Source organism: Balaenoptera physalus (assembly GCF_965194825.1).
Source record: "Balaenoptera physalus genome assembly, chromosome: 4".
Classification (NCBI taxonomy): Eukaryota; Metazoa; Chordata; class Mammalia; order Artiodactyla; family Balaenopteridae; genus Balaenoptera; species Balaenoptera physalus.
The window spans coordinates 42,240,788-42,248,258 of NC_138891.1; the positions used below are offsets into that span (position 1 = coordinate 42,240,788).

General features: G+C 40.2%; 1 long non-coding RNA gene across 2 annotated transcripts in view; it reads right to left on the bottom strand.

The window, feature by feature from the left end:
* Positions 1-7,233, bottom strand: part of LOC309659149 — an 87,528-nt gene extending 80,295 nt beyond the window's left edge. For both annotated transcript variants that reach the window (XR_014262625.1, XR_014262626.1), the window contains exon 1: positions 1,772-7,233. This is a non-coding gene — a long non-coding RNA (uncharacterized lncRNA). The remainder of the gene's footprint in view (positions 1-1,771) is intronic.
* Between the last annotated feature and the right edge of the window lie 238 nt (positions 7,234-7,471).

Here is a 7,471-nt window from a genome sequence, read left to right on the forward strand (position 1 = left end):
CATTCACTTAACAAATGTGTAGTCCTTATATCTGCCTGACCCAACGCTGCATAAGATGGACTTCTCAAGGGGTTTACAGCTCTGGAGGAAGACAATCACTGAAACATGTAATTAAGATTGTTATGAGGGTTCTAAAAGGGTTAGTAGGGGGTGGCATGAGGTATTTAGTGAGCACAGGGGAGTAAACCAGGATATGCAAACATGGGCGGAGAGCATCCCAGTTTGAAGGTATGGCATGGGTGAAGATTCAGGCAGGGGTTTGAAAGCATATGGATTAAGGCAGTAAATAGCCAGTAGTATAGTTTGGCTGGACCATAAAATAGATGGAAAAGTGTAATGGAAGTGCAATTTGGGGCCTAGTGGTAAAGGGCCTAGAATGCCAGGCTAAGAGTTTGGACTTTATCCTTCAAGCAATGGGAAGATATTTTTAAATAAAAGTTTTAAAGCAGGGAAGGGGGTCAGATTTATATTTTATAGAGATATCTCTGGTATAAGCTCCACTAGAACAGAGACCAAATTTGGTTTTGCTCACTCCCACAGGCACTTGTATCAATCAGAACAGGCTAAGTTATGCTGTGGTGACCAACAGCACCAAAAGTTTCAGTGCCTTAAAACAAAAGAAGTTTATCTCTTTCCCATGCTACATGTTCATTACGGTCAACGTGGGCCTCCGCTCATCTTAACCATTCAGGGATGCAGGCTGATGAAGCTACCACCATTTCAAACGTTGCCTGCTTCTGGGCAAGAGGGAAAAGAGTTCTGGGGCGCCTCGAAACAGCAATTAAATGCTGTGTCTGATAGCTAGTGGGAAGCAGCTGCATAGCACAGGGAGATCAGCTTGGTGCTTTGTGACCACCTAGAGGGGTGGGATAGGGAGGGTGGGAGGGAGGGAGACGCAAGAGGTAAGAGATATGGGAACATATGTATATGTATAACTGATTCACTTTGTTATAAAGCACAAACTAACACACCATTGTAAAGCAATTATACTCCAATAAAGATGTTATAAAAAAAAAAAAATGCTGTGTCTGAGAGTGACAGGGGTCACATCCACTCACACCTCATGGATCAGGACCAGGAAGTATAATCCCACTATGAGCTGAGGAGAGGTAAAATTTGCAGTGTTTGGTGATGATTAATTTTTATTCATGATTAATATTTACTAATTGAACAAATGAACCAATTCGAGAGAGTAAGAGATCATCTGATGAAGTCTCACCTAGTAGAAATAGAGAGCAGGGAAGGAACAGGAGACGGGAGTCAGTGAGTAATCAGATGTGCAGGGTGTGAAAGAGCAGTATGACTAGAGATTTTCAGTCTGGATCAGTGTAGGAAGGGTAATGCCAATTAAAAGAGAGAGAGAGAGATGAGAAGGTGCACATTTGGATTTGTGCCTACGTGTGTAATTGGTAGAGTGCAGCTGAGACGCCTACATTTTGACCTCACCCTCTGCTGGGTAAGATCAGCAATCGGGGCTTTAGGCCCTTCGCTCAGGATACTCTGTCCTTTGTATCGAGGCGGTGGGGCGCCAGCTAGAAAGCAAAATCGGTCCCTGCTCTGGAGTGGATGGATAGACCCACCATAGGTAAAGAGCATGTAAGGAGCTTTGCACGCAACCTCTCAAAACATTCCATGAGTAAGCTACGATTATGTTCCTTTTACAGTGAAGAGAATTATTAGACTATCTATAATCCAAATCTGCTGTGTTATCCTGTACAAGTTACTTCACCTCTCCGTGCCTTTAGTCCTTCAATTTTAAAATACTACTTACACCGAGAGTGATGAGGGCTCGAGGCTGGCGGAAGGACCAGAGAGTAGGAAGAAGGCCAAAGCAACCAAAAACACCGCGCCCACACAACGAACACAGCGCCCAGCCGCCCCCCTCACACCTGGAGGGAACCACTACCCAAACGCGGGGCGGGGACTAAGCCCGGCCCTTGGCCCGCGCAGTGAGATGGCGTCACGGCACTTTTCCGCCCCCCCAGCTGGAGCCGCCCGGGAGCCGAGGAAAAGCTAGACCCCGCCCCTGGCCGGCGCGACGCACTGACGTCACACTATTCTCCGCCTCCGCTGGCGCTGGTGGTTCTTCGCGGGGGTTCTTGCCTGCGAAGACCTCCAAAGGTTGTTTGCAACAGGAGCAGGCGGTGGTGTTCGTTTAGAGTCAGTGTGACAGCAGTTGTAGTAATCGATGGCTTTGGCCTCCTGGAAGGGACATATCTGGACCAAGGGGCATCTTGTCTGACGATTGCACTGAGTCGGCACGCAGTAGTGATTGGGTAGTTCCTCAGAGCAACGTAGGTGCTGCCTCTCTGGAGAGAAGAACAAGACCTTTAATCCAAACTTCTTTAAGGAGTTATATACAAGTGTTTCCTCTTCTCATTTCCCACTCACTCTTCAACTCATTTCATCTGTTAAAGATTAGTTATTTTTAAAAGGTGAAAGCCCACAAATATATTTGCATGCAAGTATACAAATATAAAATGAAAACGTGTCAAAAGAGTTTAACTCCTTACTGAGGAACATGCACGAGGTTACAAAGAATCCTAAGGAACATAAATAGTCTATATTCTGAAGTGAATGTACAGCTCTCCCTCCTCTACTTCTCCTCCATCCAAGGGATCAGCAAGTTCTTTTGACTCAATTTACAAAATTGCATTCACCTCTCCATTTTCACAAACACCGTTTTACTCTGAGCCGAAATCATCTGTGGATCGCACTGCTGCCTTCCAGTGGGCCTCACCCCCTCTGCAATCCATTCTCCACACTTCTAAAGGGATCGTTTAGAAAACCAAACCCAAAAAAAAAAAAAAAATGACAAAAAGTATAATCTAGATTATATTGCTCCCCTTCTTACAATCTACCAATGGCTTCTCCTTTGCTTGGAGATTTAAATCCACACTCCCTATGCTTGCTTGCAAAGAACTGCATGATCTACACATGCCTCTTCACCTACCTCATCTACCACTTTCCATCTCCCTGCTGTGCTGCAGGGCCCTCTGGTTGGAACGCTCTTTCCCCTAAATTTTGCATTGTTGCCTTTTTAAAAATCTTCAGATCTCAGTTTGAGAATTGCCTGCACAGAGAAGCCTTCCCAGACCCTCCGTTCTAAAGTGGCCACTCAGACATCTGTTTAAGCACTTTGATACATGACACCCTCATTTGTTTATTGTCCATCTCCCCACCCCCAATTAAAATGAAAGTATGTAAATTCAGTGAGAAGAGCCCTTACCTATACTGTTTACTGCTGTATTCTCAGCTAGTAGAACACTTAATGGGTTGAGCATGTTATTCATCCCCTAGTTGGGGCTTTATCATTCAAGTAGTTAATTGTAACAAATCTCATTATTTAAAACAAGTGTTTCATCAGATCATTATAAAATATATCTGGTTATGTTAGGTGAAAAATACTTTGGATTAAAGAAAAATGGCATAAAAAAAATACTTTCTGTGCTTGATGTCCAAAGGATTATTATCAAAGGTGTTTTTTTCAAGGATGCTAAGCGGTTTTTTTTTTAAATGCCTAGATCAATTGCAATCTAGTAAAGGAACTTCGGTTTAATAATTCAACCTAAGATACTTGGAATGAAACTTTAAAAAAAACTCACTTATTTAGCAGACATTTTTTTGCTCTTATCTTTGGGCAGGCTCTATGTAGGATGCTGGAGGATTCCAAATAAAACCTGATAGAGGTGACATTTGAGTTTTGGCTTTCAATATGAGTGGACTGAGAATATGAGTAGGTGAAAAGGAGAGAAACTGGCACTTTAGGCGGAGGTGTACATTTGTAACAGAGCAGGACCCTAAAGGGCCTTCCTGGGACAGACCCCTTCCCCAACATCCTCTGCTTTGGCTCCTCTCTGAAGTACCTAGATAATAGTATCTGATGCACATTTCCTGAGTTGTTTTACAGATATGAAAACCCCCACCAAATGGAAGAAATTAACTACTTGATGATAATGAGCATGTGGCCCCCAGGCCTACCGGCGCCTAAGGATTATAACATTAACCCCTGTGACACCGCCCTGTTACCTCACTACCAATCAATCAGAGAATTGTGCACGAGCTGATCACATACACTGGGATGCCCCGCCCTCACCTGGCCTTTAAAAATGCTTTGCTGAAACCCATGGGGAATTCGGACTTTTTGAGCACTAGCTGTCCTGGACTCCTTGTACAGCACCCTACAATAAATGCTGCGCTTTCCTTCATCACAACCGAGGGTCAGTAGATTGGGAGGTGGATCCACGTTTGGTCGGGTAACAAATTCTGTTTGGAAACAGAATACAAATGAGATTAGCTGGAAGGATAGGCAGGAGTCATATCATCAAGGGACTTAAAGTTTGGATCTTATTCCACGGGGGAAGCCAACAGAGATTTTTAAATGGAGTTGTAAAGTGGTCCTCTGTTGTTAGCGTTGTTATAGATAAAATTGTGACTGACTGGACAACATTAGCTATGTAAATAGACCAAAATAAACCTTACATACTTAATCAAAATCTACATATGCCAGCTACTGGTAGGTGATTATGAACTAAAGGAGTTTCCAGTAGACCTTAGAATTATACATTAGAGCCAAATGAGATATTAAAGAAGATTATTTTTATTTATTATTTTTAAAAATTGCTTATTTTTCAGCAATTGTTTATAGGGTACCAGTCATGATCAGGCATATGGTGGGGGAGGGGAAGGGAAGGGGGAACCTTGAAGCTATTTTCAGTATGTCAAAACACCTAACAGCAAACTGTGCATTTCCCCTCAACAAGGCTGAATAGGGTGATTAAAATTCCATGTTTATTTTCTTTGGCTTGGAATTTAAAAGAACTCATTATGAGAACACTGATCATCTCAGGCTGATCAGAAGCTCTGATGAGATGACAGAGGTATCCGGTTTTTTAAAAGAAAAAATGAACTGAAATTTATTGCAGTTTGCTAAGTAAAATTATTTAGAATGCGGAAAAGCTGTTGAATGGAAGGAAAATGTGCAAAACGGTAAAGTATGAAATTCAGATCCCACCTTTACAGTCTCTTTTACATAAAAGCCAAATCTGCTTCTCCCCAATTTTCCATTTCAGTGATGGCCTTGCCGTGTACTCAGCTACAAAACCCAGAAGCCTGGGCATCATTCTCCCCTCCGGTCTCAATTTATTTCTCCTATTTAATCACACATCAAACTATTGACTCTACCTCTGAAACTTTTCTAGAATTTTACCCTCTTCTTTATTCACACTATTATGGCCTTTTTTGATGTTATGGGAAACACTCTTCCTTCACCACATTATGGCTTTTTCCTTTGTTTTGCTGAGCAGTAGAAATAACAAACTTGAGGAAACCAGTGTGACCCTGTCCAAAAAGATAAATTATGATAATACAATAGGGAAGAAAACATGTCATATTTGTCAAATTCCTGTGAGGTGTTCTTCTGCATCCAAGAGTTATGCTTGCTTAGCTATTTAGTTTTTATTAGAAAAGAGGGAGAATATGTCCTTCAGTGTCTTGACTGAGCTAGAAAGTTGTGATTAGTTATCATAATGAAGACTGTCTCAAGTGGTATAAGCAAGGCGTGATGGGTTGTCACCACAGGCTCAGCACTCCTGCCTCCGGAAAGTTAGGTGGTCAGGGCACTCCCCTCGGGGCAGTTGGGCCTGGTGATGTTCATGCAGAAATGCAAGTCATAACTATTTCTTAGCAGTGTGTTGGATGGGGTTCAGGATGTGCTACCTCCAAATATGACCTCGGCATAATGAATATTTTAAGCTGAAGAAGTTTGAGAAAACAGTAGAAGCAGGAAGGTCACTTTGGACCCTTCCCCCAACTTCTTCCTGGAAACAGGTCATCAGACCCTCCTGTGAGAGGTGTTCTCCCTCTGCTGGGAAAGGAGCATCCTTCTCTGTAGACAAAAGGACAGAGAGAATCCAAACGAACAGGCCCTGCTAAGTTAGGTTTGCCCCAGTTTACTACACTTACCTCAGACTCTCTGACCTATTATATTTCTTTAGGACTGTCTACTCTTCACCAATTTAGCATAAAAATACTCCAGATAAACCCTTTCTTTGGGTCATCATTTCCTTATGAAGACTCCTGTGTCACGTAAAAATTTTATTAAATAAGTTTTTATGCTTTTCTCTTGTTAATCTGTCTTTGTCAGTTTAATTTCCAGACCAGCCAGGGACCCTAAGAAGGTTGAGGAAAACTTTTTCTTCCCCTATAATAGGTAATAAAATAAAGTTAAAAAAAATTTTTGCAGCTTATTTTATGTCCTAATACTACCATCTATTTTACAACTAGAAAAATCAAAGTAAGACCTAGCTTAGTGATGTACAAGTAGTAGTTGTCTACCCAACAGCCATTTTTCCTCTTTTCCTTTTGATATTTCACACGTACTTACACTAAAAAAATTAATCCTGTATTTTATTTGGCCACCCTAACACTGATATATCCAACAGTCATATTCCTCAGTAACGTATACTTATATAAACACAGTCAGACTAGCAAAAAAATGTTTTTACAGTGATAATTATTTTTTTGTCAAACATGAATTTTATAGGTAATGAATTGCACGCATCAATACAAAACTAGGACTCCTGTCCTCATAATTTTGAATAAGTAATAAAAAGCCATACCAGATTATTTTTTAACAAAAACAATCTATATACTATGGACAGAGAATTAAGTATCCTGACTTACCATTCAGTAAAGTTTGTGTAAGAGTTTGAAATGGCAAAAAAAGATTACTGAGTGTTCTATCTCACACATCCCTCTGGATTATCTCCTCTTTGAGTTTCTTTGAGCTACTTATAACTCTGTAAATGGTAGATACTGTAAACAATGCAAATGACTCTTGTCCATAAATGTGCAATTGAATTCTGTCCAGTGGAGGGACACTGATTGATTTCTCTCCCCACCCTCGTGGGAAAAGCCAGTTTTGCATCTATTTGTCAATTCATGTCAGTATTCCTTATCTGTCTAGCTGTCACTTTGAATTCTCCTTTGAACCAGTTATAATATCTTACTGGTTCCTTCATTAATTAATGAATTACATACTTAAGTAAAACCTTTGACACATATGTCATTTTATATTTGTATGAGAATCACGATTTTTACATTTAAACAATATAGATCCTTTAGTGATAGAATTTAAAAGATAAATCAGTTCACTGATATTTGGTCATTTGGGGCTAGGATATATTCTCAATCATTTTAGGATGATTTTTGTTTTGTTTTAGCAATTCCAAAGCAATTTATTTATATATATATATATATATATATATACACATATATACATATATATATATATATATATATATAATTTCTTGTTAAAGGGAAATAACTGTAATGACCAACAAGATAAAATTTGAGGCATTGTTTGTCATAGAGAAACTTAGCCAAGTAACTGGAAGAAAGGGTGTGGGAAGAGCAAGAGCAATAGAATGATAAAGAAAATTTCTTCAGTAAAATAAATAAATAAATAACC